This window comes from Capra hircus, chromosome 5, assembly GCF_001704415.2.
Source record: "Capra hircus breed San Clemente chromosome 5, ASM170441v1, whole genome shotgun sequence".
Lineage (NCBI taxonomy): Eukaryota > Metazoa > Chordata > Mammalia > Artiodactyla > Bovidae > Capra > Capra hircus.
The window spans coordinates 101086133-101113256 of record NC_030812.1 but is presented as its reverse complement, the minus strand read 5'-3'; the positions used below and the strand labels follow the sequence as shown (position 1 = coordinate 101113256).

General features: G+C 42.0%; 1 pseudogene; it reads right to left on the bottom strand.

Moving 5' to 3' along the window:
* The window catches only part of LOC108633331, a 54691-nt pseudogene continuing 29853 nt past the window's right edge, over positions 2287-27124 (bottom strand).

The following is a 27124-nucleotide window of genomic DNA, read 5'->3' as shown; positions in this document are numbered from 1 at the left end:
TGTAGTCTTAAGCAACTGATCCAACCAGTCCATCCTAAAGGAAATCAGTCCTGAATATTCATTGGAAGGACTGATGCTGAAGCTGAAACTCCAATATTTTGACAACCTGATGCAAAGAACCGACTCATTAGGAAAGACCCTAACGCTGTGAAAGGTTGAGAGCAGGAGGAGAAGGGGACAACAGGGGATGAAACAGTTGGATGATGGCATCACTGACTCAATGTACATGAGTTTGGGCAAGCTCTAGGAGTTGGTGTTGGGCAGGGAAGCCTGGTGTGCCGCAGTCCATGGGGTCGCAGAGTCAGACATGACTGAACCACTGAACTGAACTGAATCTTAAGCATCTGAGTTTCTGTTTGGTTCATTTTTCTGTTTTGTTCCTTCTGTTATTCTCTTTGCCTCACTGCAAAGCTTGAGGGATCTCAGTTCCCCTACTGGCATTGAATCCAGACCACAGCAGCAAATGCATCGAATCCTAACCACAAAACCTTCAGCAAACTCCCTGTTTACTTCCTTTTTTTATGATTTCTATCTCTGTTTAAAAAAATTCTGAATTTATTCTGTGAAGTAACACCCTAGCTCGACAATTACTGAGCCTAGGCTCTAGGACCCGCAAATCACAAGTAGGAGGCGGTGCTGCAACCCCTGAAGCCTGGATGCCTAGAACCTGTTCACAATAAGAGAAGCCCTAGCATAAGAAACCTGCTGCCCACAAAGAAGAGTAGTGCCTGCTTGCTGCATTTAGAGAAAGCCCATGTGCAGCAACAAAGACTCAGTGCAACCAAAAATTAAAAACAATAATAATGATGATGATAATTTTTTAATCTTATTTTCTTCATATATTGTCTTCCTGAATTTAATTGTTTATCTGTGTTTTCTTGGAGTTCACTGAGCTTCTTGGCATGTGTGCCTTATTTCATCATATGTCATCTATTTCATCACTTCCCAAGTGAATAGCCATGTGAGCTGCCCTGGAAGAAGCCCTGGGCATCTTCCCATCCCCAAGCACAGCCTAAAACTATGAAGAGTGCAAGCGTGAGTGGAGGTTGGAGCCCTAGAAACCACCCAGAGTCATCAACCAAGAAACTGGGTGGGTCCAGCTCACAACCAGGCCAGCGCTCTCAGGTTTTATATTAGTTTAGCAGCTTCTCCAGATGTCCACAATGGAATTGGCCAGGGGGTGGGGGTTCAGGGGGTTTGCGGGGGTAGTGCTGTATAAACATAATTTTTACTTTGCCACTTCTTCATGACACCTCTCTCTACCTTGAGGAGTCACAGCAGGATCCCAATTACATTTTTGGTAGTAACCAGATTAAAGCAATCTTGAAAAATCTGAAAAATAGATGTTTTCAAAGAAGCCCCTTGGTCTAAAATTCTTCCTCTAAGAGATCAGTCATGTCAGATGCCTCCATGCATATCTCTGAAACATAAATAGCCAAATGTTCCTGATCTTTCTATCTATCCATTCTTCTGGATCCTCTCTGCCTAGGTCTCCACTTTCTTGCCCTCTTGTTCCACCTGAATACAGGGTGTGGGTGAGCACCAATTTGCCCTCCATCAACTTGAAGATGTATATGAACTGATATAATTCACTTAGAAGGAGAGATCCTTAGAGAGACAAGAAATAGCAGCATCCTGAAGAAATAGTAGGAAGATATGGAGAAGAAAGAATGGATTTATAAAGACTGGATAATCAAAAAGACATGGGAGACGAGCAAAGAGGTGTCTGTATCCACTAAAGGAATAAATGAGAGATGAAAAAGGAAGAGGCAGTTATATACAGTTAGATTTTTAATTGGCCTGTGAATATTGAGGCAGGATAAGGAAAGCTGTATCCATTCTCTTCCACCAGCCAACCTTCCACTTTGAAGCTCACACCTAGTCTGGTTTTCAAGAACAAGCTACAAACTCAGAGATGTTTAGAACTGTTTTTATTTTTTCCCATGAGTTCATCTTGTTAGGAAGGGGTGTGTGTATGTAGACCAAGTTTACATCCTTTTCTATTTAAGAGTGACCTGGAGTACTTGTGAGCATACCCTCATTAGCCTCTGAGATAGGTGAGAAAGCAGGTCAACTCACTCATCTTGGATTTCCTTTGAGGAAGATGGCATTTGAGGACCAATCCTCTAAAAGCATTTGGCATGGAACTTGCTAAATTAACAGCACAGCAAAAAGTTTATTTATTCAGAATATTTCATTTTGAGCAATTTTCATATGACACAATTATGGGTCAGCACTACTCTATTGAAATACAGGCAATTAGAATACCTGAGGCTTCATCTCATATTTGATACAGCATCACAAGAAAGTCACTGGGGATGTTCCCAGGGCACTGAGTTCAACATCATCGTACCCAGCATCCCCTTTCTTCCCCTGGAGCAGCCAGAGGCTCTCTTCTCCTTCCCCAGGATCAGCAGCCTCTCTGGAGAAGTTCAAACAAGAGCCTGAAATAGAAAAGAGAAGTTTGATTAGAACTGAGACACGCGGATGGGACGGAACCCTCTGGTGGAAGGTAGTCATAAGCAAGTGCTTATGACAAAGCATCCCTGTGCCCCAGGTGTGGGGAAGGAGGCTTAGGCTATTTCACATGAGTTCCAGTGAGGATGGATCCCAGTTGTCCTCTCAGATCCAGTGCATGTGGTCTCCTGGGCCTCAGTGCATGTGGAAATCCTGCATCACAGGAGACCTGTGCTCAGGAGCTCTGAGAGACCTGCTTCCATGCAACACAATACCAAGGAGATGCCCAGCAATGGTAAGAATCATAAAAAGGAATTTAAATGTTCTCCTTTCACAGGCGATAGATGCAAATTCACAATAAGAGGGAGACTGGAAACAGGAAAAATCTGAATTCCTCACTCACAACCCAAGTCTGCTCTTAGTTGACTTGACTCCTGTTCCCAAATGTCCACAAATAGTATCACAGGTGCAGCCACAGATATCTCCTCCCCAGGAACTACATAGGCCCTCAGATGGAGAAATACTCTTTTCTAGACAATGGCAGCCACAGATATCTCCTCCCCAGGAACTACACAGGCCCTCAGATGGAGAAACACTCTTTTCTAGACAATGAGTGTCTTCTCACAGCTACTGAAATATCAGTTTATTGTGATCCACACAGTCAAAGGCTTTGGCTTAGTTAATAAAGCAGAAATAGATGTTTCTCTGGAACTCTCTTGCTTTTTCAATGATTCAGCAGATGATGGCAATTTGATCTCTGGTTCCTCTGCCTTTTCTAAAACCAGCTTGAACATCTGGAAGTTCATGGTTCATGTATTGCTGAAGCCTGGCTTGGAGAATTTTGAGCATTACTTTGCTAGTGTTTGAGATGAGTGCAATTGTGCATTAGTTTAAACATTCTTTGGCATTGCCTTTCTTTGGGATTGGAATGAAAACTGACCTTTTCCAGTCCCATGTCCACTGCTAAGTTTTCCAAATTTGCTGGCATATTGAGTGCAGCACGTTCACAGCATCATCTTTTAGGATTTGAAAGAATTCAGCTGGTATTCCATTACCTCCACTAGCTTTGTTCGTAGTGATGCTTCCTAAGGCCCACTTGACTTCACATTCCAGGATAACCGGCTCTGCGTTAGTGATCACACCTTCATGATTATCTGAGTCATGAAGATTTTTTTGTATAGTTCTGTGTATTCTTGCAACCTCTTCTTAATATCTTCTGCTTTTGTTAGGTCCATAATATTTCTGTCCTTTATTTTACCCATCTTTGCCTGAAATATTCCCTTGGTATCTGTGATTTTCTTGATGAGATCTCTAGTCTTTCCCATTTCATTGTTTTCCTCTGTTTCTTTGCATTGATCAGTGAGGAAGTCTTTCTTATCTCTCCTTCTTATTCTTTGGAACTCTATATTCAAATGGATACATCTTTCTTTTTCTCCTTGGTTTCACTTCTCCACTTTTCTCAGCTATTTGTAAGGCCTCCTCGTGGTTTAGAGGCCTCTAAAGAGGCCACTTTGCCTTTTTGCATTTCTTTTTCTTGGGGATGGTCTTGATCCCTGCCTCCTGTACAATGTCATGAACCTCCATCCATAATTCATCAGGTACTCTGCCCATCAGACCTAAAGCCCTGAATGTATTTGTCACTTCTATGTATAATCATAAGGTATTTGATTTAGGTCATACCTGAATGGTTTAGTGGGTTTCTCTATTTTCTTCAATTTAAGTCTGAATTTGGCAATAAGGAGTTCATGATCTGAGCCACAGTCAGCTCCCGGTCTTGTTTTTGCTGACTGTATACAGCGTCTCCATCTTTGGCTGCAAAGAATATCATCAACATGATTTTGGTACTAACCATCTGATTATGTCCACATGTAGAGTCCTCTCTTGTGTTCTTGGAAGAGGGTGTTTGTTATGACCAGTGCGTTCTCTTGGCAAAACTCTATTAGCCTTTGCCTTGCCTCATTTTGTACTCCATGGCAAAATTTTGCTGTTACTCCAGGTATCTCTTGACTTCCTACTTTTTCATTCCAGTCCCTTATAATGAAAAGGACATCTTTTTTTAGGTGATAGTTCTAAAAGGTCATGAGAGTCTTCATAGAATGGCAACTTCAGCTTCTTTAGCATTACTGATTCAGCATAGACCTGGATTACTGTGATATTGAATGGTTTGCCTTCATTTATGTGACAGTGCAAAGATATTATTAAAACACTTGTTCCACATTTGAATTTGGTTCAGTTCAGTTCAGTCACTCAGTCATGCCTGACTCTCTGTGACTCCATGGACTGCAGCACACCAGGCTTCCCTGTCTATCACCAGCTCCCAGAGCTTGCTCAAACTCATATCCATCGAGTCAGTGATGCCATCCAGCCATCTCATCCTCTGTCATCTCCTTCTCCTCCTGCCTTCAATCTTTCCCAGCATCAGCGTCTTTTCTAAGGAGTCAGTTCTTCACATCAGTTGGCCAAGGTATTGGAGCTTCTATTTCAGCTCAGTCCTACCAATGACTATTCAAGATTAATTTCCTTTAAATTACTGGGTTAGGGTTAATTGATAAGTTTCTCTTTCGTCCATGACATAATGCTTGCCGGATAGTTCCTTGACCAGGGTTGAACCTAGGCCCTAGCAGTGAAAGTGCAGAATCCTAACCTCTGGACCACCAGGAAATTCCCTAATCTATAAATCTTCATGCAAGTATATCACATATAAAGTGATAAGTTTATGTCACATTATGGAGACATAAATGCCAAAAGCAGAGTGATTCCTCACTCCTTGCAAGGAGTCTGACAGCATTAAATATGGCATATGGTCAAGATGATGCTACCAAATGTATGAGATTACTTATATTTTGAATCTCTAGGGAGGCTGGGCATTGAGGAACACAAATTCACTATTTCCAGATAGAAAGATTGCAAGAGATCAACTGACCCCACTCACCGGTCTGAGAGGACCTCATCCCATCTCCCTTCTCTGGGAGCACTTCCTCCTCGCTCCCCTGAGAAGTAGGAGGAGTTCCAGGCACTGGTACTTCTTCAGCATCATCGTAATTTTCAGCAGGGACATCAGTCCGATCTGGGGGTTCCAAGAGCAGACAAGGGAGTGTATGAAACCACAGTAAGTGGGTTGGTCTGGGGAATACCTAAGATACCTTCTGACCCAGAGTTTCTGAGTTTCTGAATAGAGGCACCAGTCACTCTTTGTTTCAAAAGACTTTTTTCTCTAAGACCATGTTTCATTTTGATGTGTCCATAAGCCAAAACATGATTTTAGATATCTTAATATTTTCTGATGGAAACTACATATCTCAAAGCAACTCTTCCACCCTTGAGCATTGCTAAAGGACTTTGACAAATTGTGCTTTACAGATGTTATGTTTTTAAAACATTGTGTGCCGGTGGTGATTCTGGACACAGAGACCAGCCCCGACGTGAGACATCACAGAACAGCCAGAGAAGAAGGACAAACCCCATCTGGACACAAGGGATGCCTCTGGTCCACCAAAGGAAAACCATCCCCCTTAAATCTCCTCTGAGGGAAACTCTCCTCCCCAAAGCCCAGCTGAGGCTGGTCCACCTCTCATTCCTGGAGCGGATCTGTAGTCACTGTTGTCTTCACCATCTCTGGTGTAAAACGGCAGTTTAGTCAGTAAGAAATCTGATGGGAAAGCCTCATGTGGAGACAAACATCACACAACACACAGAATGACCCTCCCCACACCCACGGGATCTGTGTTAAAGCTGAGAAGGGACAGGCCTGGCTTCTGCAGTGTAGACAGAGGCAGGGAGATCACAGGGCTCTGAGAGGACATCCTGCCCCTTTGGAGGAGCCGTCTCTGTGAGCCTAGGGCACACATGGGGTCTGCAGATGCTGAGAAGATGTGCACAGCCAGTGGGTGGTGACAACTAGAGATTCCAGGAAGGCAGACAGAGGCACTCACTTGGGCTGCCTAGACCTTCCTTCTGTGTCAGAACGAAATCGAGCTCCTCATACACAGCTTCAGCAAGAGCATCTTCATAGCTAGATAAGGCTGAGAGATCACTCAGCAGGTCAGAGAAGCTTCCCAAGATACCCCAATCCAGCCAGCCCACCTTCATCTCCCTGGTGCTCACATGGGCGCTTCCAGGACCTCAGCATCATCTCCTATCCATGCACCATGTCAGTGCCTTCTCCCCTAGTCTGACCCTGATTACAGCTCAGTGCCAACTCTGTCTGTTCTCACAGGAGAGGCCAAGACTTATGAGAGTTCACACCCCAGTCCTAAGAACCTCTGTCTACTCAGCCCTTAGAGCTCAGCACGGAGCACATGGAGTCTGCAACTCAGAACAGTACCTGGCCCAGGTTCCCCTCCTCACACCTGCCCCATCTCCTGCCTGCCCATACTCTCCCTGGTCCCCAGGTCCCCCTGCAGCCCACCTCTGCGCTCTGCTCTCCATCTGAGCAGCTGAGAAACCAGGATGATGAGGACCAGGAAGAGAAGGGCTCCCAGGATGAGGCAGAGGACCACAGGCAGGGAGAAGATGCCAGGGAGAGAATTTGAGGTCCCTAAGGAGAACAGGAAAAACAGCTGGAGATAGTCTTGGGCACAGAAAAATCTCCTGTGTCAGCATTTTCAGGAGCTCCGGACAATGGCGTCTCAGCCTCAGACAGTGTCAGGGCTCCCCCGGGTCTCGTCCTGAGACAAGTGAACTCCACTCTGGCCAGTGTGGCCCTGAGGCAGAGCTGGGGATTGTCAGGGAGCTGCCCTGCAGAGACAGCCTCTGAGGACCCAGCTCATCCCCTCTCCTTGGGCTTCAGGAGACAGAGCATCAAACAGTCCTGGGACCCGCACCTCACTGATGAGGAGCAACACACAGGGGCAAGTGGGAGTTCCTTAGATTCTCCAACATGGGAACCAGACTTCCTTGGCCCCGGGCATGAGAACATTTGGCAGTGGACATCAAGGCAGGGGATTGCCCAGTGTAATGCCCTGGCTGCTCCCCAACAGCCACGGCTCCTCAGACTCTTTCCTCTTCTGAGTTGTCAGAGAGCCCACAGAACAGGTCCCCAGTATTTGAGTATTCTCCCCTGCCCATGGATGGATCACAGTACCTGCCGTAGTCGGGGGCAATGTTGTCCTTACACCTAAAGAGAAAAACAGTAGTGTGGGGAAGAAGAATTGGCCAGAATGCAGGCAAACCTTTTCCCTCCTGAGCCTGAAATCACCCCTCAGTCTCCACAACATCAGTGTCCCATCCTCCCAGCTCCCCCGTCCTAGATCAGAGCCCCAGGACCTGGACACTGTCTGAATACAAACTCCCCACCACCCCTGGTCCATCCCACTGCCCCTGCACTGCCCCAGCTCACCCAGGGTGGACCCCGAGACCCTCACTCACCAGAGCACCTCACACCAGCATCCTCCTCATGCTTGCAGTCGCTCTGCCCCCAGGGCTCCGCAGCACAGTCCCACAAGGAGGACTCCCGGCCCCCGCACTGCACCTCATCCAGCCAGATGCTCCCATTTCCAGGGCCGAATGTCGCAGCCTGCACGGCTTCCAGGGCCTGGCCACAGCCAAGCTGCTGACACACCACCTCGGCCTCTGCCAGGCTCCAGGAGTCATCGCACACGGTGCCCCAGGAGCCGCTGTGCCAGACCTCCACCCGCCCTGAGCACTCGCTGTCTCCTCCCCTGAGCCGGAGCTTCTCTCTGTCTGAAAAGGCAGCAGCCCCTCCTGTGACTGCCCTGGTGGGAGGGAGGAGCCCCTGGGAGCCACAAGGGAGGGGGCAGGCTGACGTACCTGTGCAGGGGGCAGCAGTTGGACATCTCTTGGGTCTTCTTCCTACAAACAATAGGGAAACAGTGGATCAGGAACAGCTGAGGGTGGTCCTGTCCCCACATAAGATTATCTAAGGTCCATGGCTCAGTACAAATGGCAAATGAAAACACAGGCTCATTATTTCCTGGGCTGAAACATTCACTGCATCTGATCATGAACTGAAATTACTTTAAATATTTACTTGTTTATCAGTCTTCACACCCCACAGCAAATATAAACACAGCCATCTACAAATGTACACACACCCCTCTGAATGAAAGTTCCATTAGAAGAAGGACCTTGTATATCTTATATGTGCCATGTTTCTGCTATTAGGACAGTGTCTGCACATTGTGTGCACTCATTCAACAAATATCTATGGAAAACCTTTTCTAAATACTTACATAGGGGCTTGAAAATATTTATTAAATGAATAGACAAATAAAATTCAGTGAAATAACATTTCTTTTTTTAAATTCATACTAAACAGTGAAATAGTAATCCAAATATAAATTAATGGTAACAGTCTATGATAATAGTTCACATTAAAAATAATCAGTCCAGAAGCACAGAGTCAATTTATATTCAAAATCTCATGTACATAATTTTAATGGAAAAGTATTAAATAGTTTATAAACTATTCTTACCTATTATTCAGTGTGACAAGTGGGCAAGTGAAGACTACTGTTGTAAAAGGAAACCCTCTTTTCTAAATTTATTTTTAATTGGGAGATAATTGCCCCACAATGTAGTGTTGGTTATGTGTGTGTGTGTGTGTGTTAGTTGCTGAGTCATGTCCAACTCTTTGTGACCCTATGGACTGCAGCCCACCAGGCTCCTCTGTCCATAGAATTTTCCAGACAAACATAGTGGAGTGGATTGCTATTCACTTCTCTACTGGATCTTCCCTACCCAGGTATCAAACCCAGGTCTCCTGCACTGCAGGCAGTTTCTTTGCTGTCTGAGCCACCAGAAAAGCCCATAGTGTTGGTTAAGAATCTCTTAAAAATGAAGTATACAGGAAAGACTTAGTAGAATTCTGAGAAGACATATGGACACATATATGTACACACTGAGTAAGCCAGAAATTTTTGCAATAGTTAAAAAAAGCCTACTGAGAAAAATTTGTATTGAGAAGATGCAGAAATAATAAACAAAATACTGAAAAATATATATATAAAAGAATTGAAGCTGACAGAAATAAATATAAATTTTAAAAAACAGAAGGGTAAATAGTACTTGTCATAAAGTATCAACATTTATATATTCTTTCCAGATCATCCTATCAAAACTCCTACCCACTCTATGCAGAGAACCTCTGAGAAAATGATGGCAGGACCTCTGTGGGCAGGTTGCTCATTTCCATGATCAAAGACTTTACCACCTCTCAATTCACAGTGTTTAATTGTAGGAAAAACATCATCAATAAAAAGTCTCATAGTTTAATGCCTCTTTGGCCTCCAAATGAAAAAGACAAAGAGATGAGCAAAGAGAGGCAAGGAAGGGAGTGAGCCTCTGCTTTTGAAGTATCTGATCCCACATTCTCTTAGCTATGGGTTTCAGGCAACATCCAGCATACCATTCAAGGTGTACCTGAATGGAGTGCGTGTGTGTGTGTGTGTATATGTGTGTGTGTGTGTGTGTGGAGGGGGAGGGAAGGAAAAGAGAAACAGAGAGAGAAATGTTGAAGGAATAAGGTGCTATGGTTTGACTATTTGTCTCCCTCGCCAACATTTATTTATTTCATTCAAAATTTATTGCTGAAATCTCAGTTCCCAATGTAACAGTATTTAGTGGGGGAGCCTTCTCAAACTCTTCCAAAAACAGAAGGAAAGAACACTTCCAAATTCATTTTCTGAAGCCAACATTAGTCTGATACCAAAGCCAAATAAGGACACCATGAGAAAAGAAATTTACAGGCTAATACTCTGATAAATACAGGTGCAAAAATCATCAACAAAATATTAGACAACTGAATTTGACAATACACTAAAAGAATCCAATTAAAATAATAAATCTATAATAAACAAAAAAAAACAACAGAAAAGTTCAACATTCACAAATTAGTCAATGTGACACACCAAATAAACAAAATGAAGGTAAAAATCATATCCTCAAAGGACACAGAAAAAGTGTTTGACAAATTCAACATCCACTTACAGTAAAAACTCTTTTTTACAAAGTAGGTATAGAAGGATTGCATCTCAACATAATTAAGGACATATGAAAAGTACACAGCTAACATCATACTTGACTGTAAAAAACCAAAAGCTTTTCCTCTGAAATCAGACACAAGACAAAAATGTCTACTCTCACCACTTTTATTCAACTTAGTTTTGGTAGTCCTGTCCAGATCCATCAGGCAATAAAAAGAAAATCAAGATATCCAAATCTGAAAGGAAGAGGCAAAATTGACACTATCTGCAGATTGAAAAGTGAAAGTGTTAGTCACTCAGTCGCGTCTGACTCTTTACAACCCCAATGACTGCAGCCTGGCAGGCTCCTCTGTCCATTGGGATTCTTCAGGCAAGAATACTGGAATGGGTTGCCATTCCTTCCTCCAGGGGATCTTCCTGACCTAGGGACTGAACCTGGGTCTCTTGCATTGCAGTCAGATTCTCAACCATCAGAGTCATGAGGAAAGAAACTCCCTTACATGATATTATATGTAGAAAACACTAAAGACGTCAGCAAAAATATGAGAATGAATACACTCAGTAAAGTTGTAGAAGAAAAATCTGAATACAAAAATCATATGCACTTCTTTACACTAACAACAAACTGCTATAAGAGAAACTGAGAAAACAATTCTATTTGCATTTGCATGAAACTGAATAATATACCTAGGAATAAAGTTAACCAAAGAGGTAAAAGATGTACACTGAAAACTATACATTGATGAGAGAAACTGAAGATGACTCAAATAAATGGAAAGATATTCTGTGCTCATGGATTTGGAGATCTAATATTATTAATATGCCCATACTAGCCAAAGCAATCTACAGATTCACTGCAATCCTTATCAAAATTCCAATGGAAATTTTCACAGATACAGAAGAAACAATCCTAAAATTTGCATGGAACCACAAAAGACACTCAATACCAAAGCAATCTTGAGAAAGAATAACAAAGCTAGAGGTGTTATGCTTCCTGATTTTAAACTATATTACAAAGCTATATTAATCAAAACAGTATGCCATTGGTATAAAAATGAACACAGAGATCAATGGAACAGAATAGAGAGTCCACAAATAAACCCACATTTGTATGGTCAATTAATTTTTGACAAAGAAGCCAAGAATGTACCATGAGGAAAGGACAGTTTTTTCAGTAAATGGCATTGGGAAAACTGGACATGCAAAAAAAGGAAACTGAACAACTACTCACACCATTCACAAAAATTAACTCAAAATAAATTAAAGATTTGATCAAAAGTCCTGAAGCCATCAAATTTCTACAGGAAAACACAGAAAATAAAATCTTTGACACTAGTCTTTGTTATGTTTTTTTTGGATTTGACACCAAAAGCAAAGGGAACAAGAGTAAAAACAAGCAGTTGTGATGACATAAAACTAAAAAGCTTCTGCCCAATTAAGGAAACCATGAACAAAGTGAAAAAGCAACCTATTGAATAAGAGAAAATATTTGCATATTATATTTCTGGTAAGGATTATTATCCAAAATACACAAGGAACTCATACAACTCAGTAGCAAAAAAACAAACAATCTGATTTTTTAAAAATGGGCAGAGAACCTGAATAGACATTTTTTTTTTTACCAAATACATACAACTTGCCAATAGTTACATGAAAACGTGCTCAACACTATTAGTCATCAGAAAATACAATTCAAAATCACAATGAGATATCACCTCATATCCTCTAGAAAGGCTTTTATCCAAAAGAAGAAATAACAGGAGTTGAGAATGTGAAGAGACAGGAAAGCTTTTGCACAGTTAGAGGGAATGTAAATTTATGCAGCCCCTATGGAAACAGTATTGAGGTGCATCAAAAATTAAAAATAGAACTGCCATACGATTTAGCAATTTCACTTTGGAGTATTTATCTGAAGAAAACAAAAACACTAACTTAAAAACCCAGTGTTCACTGCAGCAACATATGTTCATTTGCTAGGTTGTGTCCAACTCTTTGCAACCCCATGGACTGCATCATGCCAGGCTCCTCTGTCCTTCACTAACTCCCAAAGTTTGCTCAAATTCATGTCCACTGAACTGGTGATGCTATCTATCTCATCTTCTGTGGCCCCTTTCTTCTTTTGCCTTCAATATTTCCCAGAATCAGGGTCTTTTTCAATCAGTCAGCTCTTCTCATCAGGTGGCCAAAGTATTGGAGCTTCAGCTTCAGCATCAGTCCTTTCAATGAATATTCAGGGTTGATTTCCTTTAGGATTGATTGGTTTGATCTCCTTTCTGCTCAAACGACTCTCAATTCAACTGTGGCGTCCAAGCACCACAATTCAAAAGAATCAACTCTTTTTAGCTTCTTCTATAACCCCGCTCTCATGTCCAGAGATAACTACTAGAAAAAATATAGCTTTGAACATATGGACCTTTGTCAGCAAAGTGATGTCTCTTTTTAATAATCTGTCTAGGTTTGTCACAGAGGAGCAAGACTCTTTCAATCTCATGGCTGCAGTCACCATCAGCAGTGATTTGGGAGTTCAAAAAAAAAAAAATCTGTCACTGTTTCAACTTTCTCCCCTTTTATTTGCCATGAAGTGCTGATGATCTTTCTGCCATAAGGGTGGTGTCGTCTGCATATCTGAGGTTATAAATATTTCTCCCAGCAATCTTGATTCCAGCTTGTGTTTCTTCCAATCCAGAGTTTCTCATGATGTACTCTGCATAGAAGTTAAATAAGCAGGGTGACAATATACAGCCTTGACGTACTCCTCTTCCTATTTGGAACCAGTCTGTCGTTCCATGTCCAGTTCTAACTGTGGCTCCCTGACCTGCATACAGATTTCTCAAGAGGCAGGTCAGGTGGTCTGGTATTCCCTTCTCTTGAAGAATTTTCCACAGTTTATTGTGATCCACACAGTCAAAGGTTTTGGCATAGTCAATAAAGCAGAAATAGATGTGTTTTTTTTTTTTTTTTTGAACTCTCTTGCTTTTTCGATGATCCAGTGGATGTTGGCAATTTGATCTCTGGTTCCTCTGCCTTTTCTAAAACCAGCTTGAACATCAGGAAGTTCACAGTTCATGTATTGCTGAAGCCTGGCTTGGAGAATTTTGAGCATTACTTTACTAGCATGTGAGATGAGTGCAATTGTGCAGTAGTTTGAGCATTCTTTGGCGTTGCCTTTCTTTGGGATTGGAATGAAAACTGACCTTTTCCAGTCCTGTGGCCACTGCTGAGTTTTCCAAATTTGCTGGCATATTGAGTGCAGCACTTTCACAGCATCATCTTTCAGGATTTGAAACAGCTCAACTGGAATTCCATCATCTCCACTAGCTTTGTTCATAGCGATGCTTTCTAAGGCCCACTTGACTTCACTTTCCAAGATGCCTGGCTCTAGATGAGTGATCACATCATCATGATTATCTGGGTTGTGAAGATCTTTTTTGTACAGTTCTTCCATGTATTCTTGCCACCTCTTCTTAATATTTTCTGCTTCTGTTAAGTCCATACCATTTCTGTCCTTTATGGAGCCCATCTTTGCATGAAATGTTCCCTTGGTATCTCTAATTTTCTTAAAGAGATCTCTAGTCTTTCCCATTCTGTTGTTTTTCTCAATTTCTTTGCATTGATTGCTGAAGAAGGCTTTCTTATCTCTTCTTGCTGTTCTTTGGAACTCTGCATTCAGATGCCTATATCTTTCCTTTTCTCCTTTGCTTTTCACCTCTCTTTTTTTCACAGCTATTTGTAAGGCCTCCCCAGACAGCCATTTTGCTTTTTTGTATTTCTTTTCCATGGGGATGGTCTAGATCCCTGTCTCCTGTACAATATCACGAACCTTATTCCATAGTTCATCAGGCACTCTATCTATCAGATCTGGGCCCTTAAATCTATTTCTCACTTCCACTGTATAATCATAAGGGATTTGATTTAGGTCATACCTGAATGGTCTAGTGGTTTTCCCTACTTTCTTCAATTTCAGTTGGAATTTGGTAATAAGGAGTTCATGATCTGAGTAAAAAAGGAGAGTGAAAAAGCTGGCTTAAAGCTCAACATACAGAAAACAAAGATCATGGCATCTGGTCCCATTACTTCATGGGAATTAGATGGGGAAACAGTGGAAACAGTGTCAGACTTTATTTTGGGGGGCTCCAAAATCACTGCAGATGTTGATAGCAGCCATGAAATTAAAAGACGCTTACTCCTTGGAAGAAAAGTTATGACCAACCTAGATAGCATATTCAAAAGCAGAGACATTACTTTGCCGACTAAGGTCCGTCTAGTCAAGGCTATGGTTTTTCCTGTGGTCATGTATGGATGTGAGAGTTGAACTGTGAAGAAGGCTGAGCACCGAAGAATTGATGCTTTTGAACTATGGTGTTGGAGAAGACTCTTGAGAGTCCCTTGGACTGCAAGGAGATCCAACCAGTCCATTCTGAAGGAGATCAGCCCTGGGATTTCTTTGGAAGGAATGATGCTAAAGCTGAAACTCCAGTACTTTGGCCACCTCATGCGAAGTCTTGACTCATTGGAAAAGACTCTGATGCTGGGAGAGATTGGGGGCAGGAGGAGAAGGGGATGACCGAGGATGAGATGGCTGGATGGCATCATGGACCCGATGGACGTGAGTCTGAGTGAACTCCGGGAGATGGTGATAGACAAGGAGGCCTGGCGTGCTGCAATTCACGGGGTCGCAAAGAGTTGGACCCGACTGAGCAACTGAACTGAACTGCTCATGATCTTATTTTTCAGAATGTTGAATGGTGAGCTGTAAGCCAGCTTTTTCACTCTCCTCTTTCACCCTCAATGAGAGGCTCTTTAGTTCCTTTTCGCTTTCTGCCATTAGAGTGGTACCATCTGTGTATTTGAGGTTGTTGATATTTCTCACAGCAATCTTGATTCCAGCTTGTGATTCATCCAGCCTGGCATTTCCTATGATGTTCTCTGCATATACATTAAATAAACAGGGTGACAATATACAGCCTTGATGGACTCTTTTCCCAATGTAGAACCAGTCGGTTGTTTCATGTCCAGTTCCAACTGCTGAGTTTTGATCTGCATACAGGTTTCTCAGGAGACAGGTAAGGTGCTCTGGTATTCTCATCTCTTTAAGAATTTTCCGCAGTTCATTGTGATCCACATGGTCAAAGGCTTTATGTAGTCAATGAAGCAAGGAATGTAGTCAAGGAATTCTCTGGTTTACTCTATGATCCAATAAATGTTGGCAATTTGACCTCTGGTTTCTCTGCCTTTTCTAAACCCAGCTTGTACATCTCGGAAGTTCTCAGTTCACTTACTGCTGATGCCTAGCTTTGAGCATAACCTTGCTAGCATGTGAAGTGAGCACAATTGTGAGATAGTTTGACCATTCATTGGCATTGCCCTTCTTTGAGATTTAAATGAAAACTGACCTTCTCCAGTCCTGTGGCCACTGATGAATCTTCCAAATTTGCTGACATATTGACTGCAGCACTTTAACAATATTACCTTTTAGTATTTTATAGCAATATATATTTGCTATATGTAATGTAAGTCTTATATGTAAGTCAAACAATGTAAGTCTTCACTGATGAATGGATAAAGAAAATGTAATATAGACTTATATCCACCCATAAAAAAGAAGAAAATCTTGCCAGTTTCAACAACATGGATGGACCTCAAGGGGCATTATGTTAAGTGAAACAAATCAGACAGAGAAAGAAAAATACCATGTAATCTCATTTATATGTGTAATATTAAAACAAAAAGCAAGTTCAGAGATGCTGAGTAGTTGGCAGCTGCCAGAAGTGGGGGATATGGTGCAGGCAAAGGTAATCAAAAGGTATAAATTTGAATTATAAAATTAATAGGTGAAGAGATATAACATACAGCATGGTGACTATAGTGAATACTGTATTGTCTATCTGAAAGATGGCAAGAAAATACATCTGAAACATTCTCACCATGTAAGAAAAATATTTAACCATATATATGGATCTATATATTCAGATCCATAAATATAGATAAAACTAGGCTTACTGTAGTGATCATTTATCAATACACACAAACATATAAGCATTATGTTGTACACAGCAAAAAATATAATGTATCAATTATATCAATTTAAAAATTTAATAAAGCAAGTTTGGAACATGTAGATTAAATTAGCTCCATCCAAACTTCATTTTATAAACTCAACTTAAACCCATCACTTAGATTTTGAAATATCAAATCTCATTAATAACATCCTACAGGGTTGGGACAGACACAGAAACAGACATAAGTCACCTGCACATGAGATGTAGGCTTCTTCCTTTGGAGAGCATGAACTGTATTTCCACGGGCCAGAAGGACACTGCCAGAGGGAGGTATCAGTTTTCCGACACTGAATTAAATCTACCCACCGAGGTCTAGAACCTTCCCTGAGACCAACAGAGGTGTTGAGACTTCCACTGTCCCCACAGCCAAGCTGTCTGCAGATGATGGACATGGTGACATCATCCATGGGGCTGCGGCAGACACTCCCCCAGGTCCCATTGTAGAAAACTTCCAGCCACCCAGCACACTGCTGGTCCTCGCTGACCATCCTGAGGGCCAGGAACTCTAAGACCAAAAGAGAGGAGACAGAACACAGTGAGCACTGCACTCAGTGCTCTGGATTTTCCTCTCTCCCCAAAATTGTGAACATTCATCTGTGACCAGGCTGAGGAAGCAAATCCATTAGATGACCAGAGTGAAACTTGTCTCCTCTTCACCTGACATTGTCCATTTGTGTCTGCCTTTCTAAATATTTCTACCACCATGATGTAGTGGATATGAGAGGAAGACCAACCTGGACACCTGCAGGGAGAGGGAGCTGACACCTGCTTCCTGACAAAACATCTAAGAGAGTGTATGAAAGGGATGTGATGTGGACAGTGTGGAGGCAGATAGAATAATGGACCCACAAATGTCTACATGGAAGCTGTGTCTGCGTTTCCTTATCTGGCAAAAGGGACTTTACATATGTGATTAAGGTATGGTCCTTGGGGTGGTAAGAGTAACCTGAAATGTGGGCAGATTAACCACCTGAGCACAGTCTAATCACATTCTTAGACTCACTATCCTTTAAAGTGGAACCTTTTCCTCATTCTGGTTAGAGGGAGATGTGAATATGGATAATGGTCAGAGGGGTGCAGCGTTGCTGGTCTGATGATGAACAGAAGGGGGTTATGAGTGAAGGAAGGCAGATGGCTTCTAGAAGCTTGAAAAGACAGGAAACAGATTCCTTCCCAGAGACTCAGAAGTGACGTGGCCTTGCTGAAACTTTTATCACAGTCCAGTGAGATCCCTGCTGGACATCTAAGCTAGAGAAGTGTAAGGAAATAAATATGTTGTTTTAAATCACTAACAATGTAGCAATTTGTTATAGAACAAACAAAAACTAGCACAGTGGCTTTAAGACTTCTCTGCTCTATGTACAAGAAGGGTGAGCCCTGATTGCAAGAAAAACTGTGAGAAAAGGCTCTGCCAGGAAACACTACTGAGAAGAAAGGACCAGAACCTCAGCTGCTGCAGGAAGGCAGTGAAAGCACCTCGTTTTTACATCTGCAGGAAAGGAAGGCTCCATGGGAGGAAGCCTCCTCTGGTCCTTTCAGCATCTCTCTCTCAGGGCTCAGATCCCCATCCTCCAGGTCCCCACCCCTTCTCCAGCCTGTGGACAGTGTGGGGTGCTGACCTGAGCAGATGACCCCCGCGTCCTCCTTATGTCTGCAGTCATGCTGTCCCCAGCCCCGGGAAGGGCACGTCCACACCTGGGACTCATTTCCAGCACAGTTCAGGTCGTCCAGCCAGATGGGCCCTGATCCTGCCCCAAAGTGAGCACATCCTGTGGCATTAAGGGCTTCTCCACAGCCCAGCTGCCTGCACACCACGCGGGCATCGTCCAGGTCCCAGCCGTCATCACAGATGGTGCCCCAGGAGCCCTGGTCAAGGATCTCCACTCTCCCGGCGCAGGGACCGCCCCCGTCCACCAGGCGGAGCTGCCTGCTGTCTGAGGAGAGAGAAATGGGACAATGGGGCGGTGACCTGGGGAATGAGAAGGGTCTTCTGTCCCGTGGGACCCTCACCTGAGCAGTAGGGGGCGCTCTCCTCTGAGGCCGCAGATCCTGCTGGTTCAGACACAAAGTGGTCGCACTGGGGCAGCACCTGGGTCTGGTTTCCTGAAGAAACAGTGATGATTAGAGGGTTGGGAGGGTTAAAGGACAGGAAATTCAGTTAAATTAAATAACTTTTAGGAGGGGAGGGAAGTTTGGGGGAAAATGGATCCATGTATATGTATGGCCGAGTCCCTGGCTGTTCACCTGAAACGATAACAACATTGTTAATCAGCTATACTCCAATAGAAAGTAGAAAGTTTAAAAGAAAAAAAAAACTGACCTAGTGATGGAGCTGAGATGAAAGCTGGAACACACTGGCAAAGTTGCCAGAATCTTGGTGTTCCCTTTCTGCAGGAAGAGCCCTGGTCCTGACAGTGGCATGATTCCTGCTTTAAGCCAAGCTTTGCCCTAAGAATGAGGTAAACAAGTTGTTCCATCCTTAATCCACCCCTAAATAGAAGAAGCAAAGAAAAAGCCTTTCTGAAGGAGTTGTGCAATTATTTATCTACAATGTTTGTGGTTTTAATAATACGGATATAAAAGAGATCTCATGGAACACCAGAGCAAAAAGAAACATTAAAAAATGTCCCAGGGTATCTGGCTCTTAAAGTTACCTGACAGAGAATTTATTTTATTTAATTTTATTAATTTTTATTTGAGTATAATTGCTTTACAATGTTGTGCTAGCTTCTGCTGTTCAGCAAATTTAGTAAGTTATACATATACATATGGGCTCCCCAGGTGACTCAGTGGTAAAGAATCTTCCTGCCAAACAGGAGACTGGGGTTCCATCCCTGGGTTGGGAAGAGCCTTTGGAGAAAGAAACGGCAATCCACTCCAGTATTCTTGCCTAGGAATTCCTATGGATAAAGGAGCATGGCAGTCCATGAGGTCACAAAAGAGTCAGACACAATTCAGCGACTAAACAACAACAACTGTATCTATCTATCTATTTATATTTATATTTATATATATCCATACACACACACAAACACACACACACACACACACACATCTGCCCTCTTTCTTGGATTTACTTCCTATTTAGTCACCACAGAACACTGAGCACAGCTCCCTGTGCTATAAAGAAGTTATTATTTGTCTATTTCTGTGTGCATGCCTGCTAAGACACTTCAGTCGTGTCTGACTCTGTGACACTATGGATTGTAGCCCATCAGGCTCCATGGCTATGGGATTCTCCAAGCAATATCTATTTTATCCTTTGTATCAATAGTGTAGGGCTTCTGAGTCTGGTGGCTCAGACAGTAAAGAATCCACCTGCAATGTGGGAGACCTAGCTTTGATCCTTGGGTTGGAATGTCCCCTGGAGGAGGGCATGGCAACCCACAGTAGTTGTACCAAATTACATATTCATATGTAGGAGGATTCCCTTTTTGGCACATCCTCTCCAGCATTTATTTGTGGATTTTTTAAATGATAGACATTCTAACTGGTGTGAAGTATTACCTGACTGTAGCTTTGATTTGCATCTCTCTAAGTATTAGTGATGTTGTATTTGTTAGTCATCTGTATGTCTGGAAAAAAATGTCTATTTAGGTCTTTTTCCCATTTTTTCATTGGATTGTTTGATTTGTTGATATTGTGTTGTTTGTGTATTTTGAAGATTAATCCCTTGTTAATTACTTCATTTGCAAATATTCTCTCCCATTCTGAGAGTTGTCTTTTTGTTCTGTTTATGGTTTCCTTTAATATATGAAAGCTTTTAAGTTTAATTAGATCCTATTTTTTTGTTTTGTTTTTATTTTCTTTAGGAATTTGATCCAAAAAGATCCTGTTGCAACTTATGTCAAAGAATGTTCTGCCTATGTTTTCCTCTAAGAGTTTTATAGTCTGACAGAGAATTTAAATAGCCATGATTAAAGTGCACAAAGAATTAATTGACACGATGTGTATCTTGGCAGAGGAATCATAACAAAAACAAGTGAAAATTCTACAGCTGAAAAAGTTAACAGCCGAAATTAAGAACTAGAGAATGAGCATATCAGCACATTAGATCAACATAAAGTAGAAACAGTAAAATGGAAAAATCAGAGGATAAATATTCCGCTCTTTAGAAATGCTGGTCCTATGGTAAGTGCCTGGTTAATAATGCTATATAACAAAATTTCCCTCCAAATTTAGTAGTTAAAGGAATTTATTTTTAAATTTTGCTCATGATTTCCCGGGTCAATAAGTTGGGAAAGACTCAACTTAGCAGTTCTATCTTTGGGGTTTCTCATGTGGTTGCATTTAGATGTCATCTGGGACTGACATTTTTAAAAGTTTGACTGAACTGTGGTTATGTAAGGAAATTCCCAGAAGTATTTTTGTTGTTGTTGGGAGGGAAGGATAAAGGAGCATCATGTCTGCAACCTAATCCAGAAAGATTTTACATACTCAGGGAAAAACAGGGCAGGAGAGGGACAAATAAGGAGAGAAAGGGAAAGCTAGAGCAAGAGAGAGAGAAAAGAAAGAAAGAAGGATTAAAGCAAAATACTAATCCAACATTCAGGGAATCCAGGTAAAGTTCAGAGATAGTTCATTCCTAGAAAACCTTCACTAAAAGAAATACTAATAACATCAAACCCATAAAATGCCTAGGAGAAAACCTAGTTAAATGTGTGCAAAACATCTGAGAGAAAGTCAAGACCTAACTCAATGAAGGGATATATTTTGTCAGTGAATTGGGAAACTCAATGTTGTCAAAGTCAGTCATTCTCAAATTTATATACAGATTAAATCTAACCTCAATGAAATTCCCTTGTGCTTTTGCATGTCTGAAACCCGACAAGCTGATTCAAAATTTACTTTGCTGTTCAATCACTTAGTCGTGTCTGACTGTTTGTGACCCCAAGGACTGCAGCACACCAGGCTTCCCTGTCCATCACCAACTCCTGGAGCTTGCTCAAACTCATGTCCTTTGAGTCAGAGATGCCATCCAACCATCTCATCCTCTGTCATCCCCTTCTCCTCCTGCCTTCAGTCTTTCCTATCATCGGGGTCTTTTCTAGTGAGTCAGCTCTTGGCATCAGGTGGCCAAAGTATTGGAGCTTCAGCTCAAAAATGTATACAAAATACAAAAACCAAGACTGACCAAAGCAGTTGGCAAGAAAAGCAACAACATAACTTCTTTAAATTAAAGTTACCCAGACTTACTATGTGTGCTTAGTCACTCAGTCCTGTCCAACTCTTTGTGACCCCATAGACTATAGCCCGCCAGGCTCCTCTGTCCATGGGGATTCTCCAGGCAAGAATACTGGGTGGGTTGTCATGCCCTTCTCCAGGGGATCTTCCCAACCCAGGGATCAAACCCAGGTCTCCCACCTTGCAGGCAAATTTTTTACTCTCTGAGACACCAAGAGAAGTTAAAGACTTACTATAAAATTACAGTAATTAAGAAAATGTGGTACAGGTGCAAGGAGAGAAAAAGGATACAGTGGAACAGAATAGAGAGTCTAAACAATGTATTCAGACATATGTGCCCTTTTGCTTATCACATAGGTGGCACTGCAGTGGGGAATAGTCTTTTCAGAAAAAGATTCTGAGTCAACTGGATACCCATATGAAAATAGGACACTTGATTCTTATCCTACACAGATGTCAATCCTAGAAGCAATGTACAATTATATGAAAAAAAAAAGTAATTACACTTCTGTGAGATACTCTCAGAGAACATTTTTGTAATTTTGGAGTAGACAAAGTTCATTTTAGAAGAATATAAGGAGTTCTAGGGACTGGATCAATGGACTAGTTCAAAACTGAGACAGAAGTACATCAAGGCTGTATATTGTCATTCTGCTTACTTAACTTATATGCAGAGTGCATCATGTGAAATGCTGGGCTGGATGAAGCACAAACTGGAATCAAGATTGCTGGGAGAAAAATCAATAAGCTCAGATATGCAGATGACACCACCCTTATGGCAGAAAGTGAGGAGATATTAAAGAGCCTCTTGATGAAACTGAAAGAGGAGAATGAAACTGTTGGTTTAAAATTCAACATTCAAAGAACTAATATCATGGCATCTGGTCCCATCACTTTATGGCAAAAATATGGGGATACAGGGACAGACTTTATTTTCTTGGGCTCCAGAATCACTACAGATTATGTCTACAGCCATGAAAATAAAAGATGCTTGATGCTTAGAAGAAAAGCTATGACCAACCTAGTCAGCATATTAAAAAGCAGGGACCATCTAGTCAAATGTATGATTTTTCCAGTAATCATGTATGGATGTGAGAGTTGGACCATAAAGCAAGCTGAATGCTGAATAATTGATGCTTTTGAACTGTGATGTTGGAGAAACCTCTTGACAATCCCTTGGATTTCAAGGAGGTCCAATCAGTCAATCCTAAAGGAAATCAGTCCTGAATATTCATTAGAAGAACTGATGCTGAAGCTGAAGCTCCAATACTTTGGCTACATGATGGGAAGAACTGACTCATTAGAAAAGACCCTGAAGCTGAGAAAGACTGAAGGCAGGAGGAGAAGGGGACAATAGAGAATAAGATGACTGGATGGTTTCACCGACTCAATGGATATGAGCTTGAGCAAGCTCCAGGAGATAGTGAAGGAAAGGAAAGCTTGGCATGCTGCAGTCCATGGGGTTGCAAAGAGTCAGACATGGCTGAGTGGTTGAATGGAACTGACTGTCTGAAAGAGCATTACATGGATATAAAAAAAAGTTGATAAGTCAAACCTAAGATGAGTAACTTGGCTCATTGAAGTACAGCATACCATTAAGAAAATAAGAATAAAAGACCAAGAATTAAACACACAAAAATCATAATAAACACTTTTGCCAAAGTCATCGTCATGATAATTTGCACCATTATATTTGTAATAGTCAAGAACTGGAAATAAGTTCAAATATCTGCTATTAGTTGAATGGTTCAACACATGGTCATGTGATCATTCAAAGGAATACTCTATAATAATAAAAATGAATGAAATGTTGCCATAAACATCATGAGTGTATCTCAACACAGTTTGGAGTCAAAGAAATTAAACACACAAGAAAACATACAGCATGCTTTTACATAAAGTTCAAAAACTGACAAAAATATTCTATGGCAGTACAAGTCTTAGGTAGGCAGTCTTCCCTGGAGAGGAGGAGGACACGGCTATTGGGAGGCAGTAGTAATCCTGTGGTGCTGGGAATGTTCTCTGTGTAGATCTGGGCTGGGGAACATGACCTAGGTGTACACTTATTGTTTGTACTTTGTTCTCTATTATTATCCTTAAATAATAATGTTTCATTAAAAAAATGGTATTCATCTAGGTGTTTCTTTCCCTGGCATAGCACTTCTTAACATTTCTTAGCATTTCTTTCCCCTGAAAAAATGAGTGAACAATGAGACTGCTATGGAGCAGGACCTTACAGAGCCTTCTCAGGACAGACCACCGTCATGTCCTCCACCTGCCTCTGTTTGTAGAAAAACCTAGCTAAAGAATAAATTTGATCATAGAAATGAAAAAAAAAATCAGAGACAAAGGAAAACAGTCAAATAGGACAAAATAATAATAGCTTAGCCCTAAAGTAGTCAAGGACCTTTAGTTCCTTCTCATGGGCTATGGACAACATTATCAGCCATATCTTTTGAGTTATTTTGCAGACACTAAAATCCGAAACAGGTGGTAGCAATAAATTATATGATGACCAGACTAGTGGGGTGCCATTTCCTTCTTCAGGGGACCTTCCCAAGCCAGCGATCAAACCTGAGACTCTTGCATTGCAGGCAGGTTCTTTACCATCTGAGGCAACAGGGAAATTCATAATCTTCATCTTACACAATTCTCAAGGAAATGGGAACAGACCGACACTAGAGCTGATGATTAACCGTATTTCAAACAATAAAGGTGATACTGATCAGACCTATTTCAAGAAGATTGTCGGAGCTACCTGTGCTATTCTGCAGGTAAACTGTCCTCGACTTCCACCTGTGCACTCCTGAAATTCCCATTTAAAACACTCACCCGTGATCAGCAAGGAGGAGCTGGTTCTTTGGTACATTAGTCCTCTGTCTCCCCAGAACTGCTGGTATCCTCAATAAAGCTGTCTTTAATTTTACCCCACACTGTCCCTCAGTGTTGGATTCTTGAGTAATGAGCAGCTGAAACCCGAGTTCAGTACCAAGATTAAACATTTCACTACAGAATATCTTTCTTTTTAAGTCTGTTTTCCCTTACTCTCTGCTCTGGGGAAATTTCACTCCAGGAGCATCCTAGGTACAGTAGCCCTTCCCTCTCTTACCTGAGCAGATCACAGCGGCCGTGTTGCCATGGGAACAGTCAGGAACACCCAGGGCAGTCACAGGGCATTTCCACAAGAAGGACTCAGTCCCTGAGCAGTGAAATCGGGCTTTCCAGAGTTGATCACTTCCTTCTGCTCCGTTTGGGGTGGAAATGGCGACTCCACAGCCGAGCTGACGACAGACAACATTGGCATTGGCCAGACTCCAGTGGGAGGCACACAGCGCTCTCCATCGTCCAAAAATGTTGATCTCCACCTGCCCCTCACACTGAGAGGAGCCATTTGTCAAGAGCCGGACATTTGTGTACACTGATAGAAACAGACAGGATTTCAGAAAAATCTTATTTCTTTTTTAGCTTGAAGTGAATGTACACAGAGGCTAAATTCTGACATGCATCTCACCTGAACAGGCAACCTGAACAGCTCCACTGTGGTGACAAGTGCCCCCTGGACAGGGCACTCTGGGGCACCACCAGAGCTTAGGCTCCTCCCCCTCACACCTGAACTCTTCAGCCCAGACCCGGCCATCGGACTCTCTGAAGGGTACTTGTCCCAGGACAGACACAGCCTTGCCACACCCCAGCTCTGCACAGATGACCTGGGCAGTGGGGAGTGTGAAGTTTCCATCAGACACTGGGATCCAGGCTTCTCCAGAATGCACTTCTACTCGCCCTGAGCAGGGTCCATCCCCTCCAGCCAGACGCACAAATCCTAAGAGAAACAAACCCAGTGAGTGTTCATGAACCTGGCTTGACAATTGGAAACAACACCTCACAGGCAAAAGTGGGAAAGCTTTTCTTTCCAGCAGTGGAATAAGAGGGGATAAGAAGATAGAATTTGACTGTCATTGTCAAAATGCGTTTTCATGAGCAAATTTCTGAAGAGATATTCAGAAGGATTGCAGGGTCAGTTTGTAAGGGCTGAATCCCGAGAATATATATTGGTTAGGAATGTTAATTCTTATCTGGGGGCCTGGAAATCACAAGGCCCAAAGAAACTGCATAGTGGTAAACATTCAAACTTGAGTGCAGAGCTGAACTAACTGAGAGTGGAAAAAGATCATGGGATTCAAGAGGTTAGAGGCCTAAGAGCCAGAGAAGTTTAGAAGGTCATCCTGAAATTTCTGGGGCTAGAATTTTGGGCAATTTTCTCTGAGCCAATATTCAAGTCACTGGCGATGGGAACATCATGCGGGCTGGATCTGAGTGCAGGCATTAGGTCACAATTAGGTAACCTAATTGTGAAAGAAGTTGTTCACCGATAAGTTTGGAAATGATGAAAGCTCAGAGAGTCATAGGAGAGGGAGGGAATGATCCTAGCCATCTTTCTTAAAAACCTAGGATTTATGAACACACCTGAGAGAAAGTGAAGTCTCAGTGGGATTATGCAAGACAACTGAGTTAGTTGATTACTTCATCCTAGACATGAGATTCTTAGCAAATGTGAATGAGTGATAAGAATTTAATGTATTCTAACCCTAACTATATGCGAACTGCATATTCCTTTCCTATTTGGGTTTCTGAGATAAGAAGCCAGCAAGCTACGAAAAAGGACAGTGAGAGGACGATAGCAGAGAGCAAACAAGCCGTATATATTTTAGAGATTTCTACATTGCAAAAGCCTCAGTAGTGTTGAAACATAGATTTGGAAACCAAATACTTGTTCAACAAGATTTTAACACCTTTTATCCCCTATGCTTCTCCCATTTTCACCTAACACTGCTACCCTTTCCTAATTCCCCCAATGCAGAAAAGAAGAAATGATCTTAAGAGCTACAAATAGATGGAAAGGACACTACAAAAGGGAAGAGTTTCTGTAGGGAGTGAGGTGGGGTGAGTGGTAGGTTAAATGGGGAGTGGATGGAGTATGAGAGAGACCAAGGAAAAGACTCATGATCATGATTTGATTCTTCAGGGACCATATTTGGACAGAGAAAAGGTAATCCAATGGGGGAAAACCCTGCAAATCATAAAGAACAATTTTTAAAATAATTTGCCTGGTTTCTGAGTGTGCTCATGGTTATGTATGTAATGGTGGAATTTGTCCTGGTAAAGGACTCTGATTGTGTAAGTATATGAACTTTGAAGTCTCAAAAAGAATGATGTAACAGAATAAAAATCTACTAGACAGAGCAGGAGAGAACAGAAAAGACACCACAGAAATTAAATAATTGAAGGATTAGCTTGACCACTGATACAAGAATGAATGATGAGGGAGAGGATGATCTGCTTGCCTTTTGTTATTTATCCATTTCCATCTCCGGAGAGAGGCCGAGGTCAGGACCCCTAGCCTCCTCTGACTGGGAGTTTGGTCACAGGCTACACATTAAAAATTAAAGCATTTTTATTTAACTGGCTGTTTTTGTTGCTCAG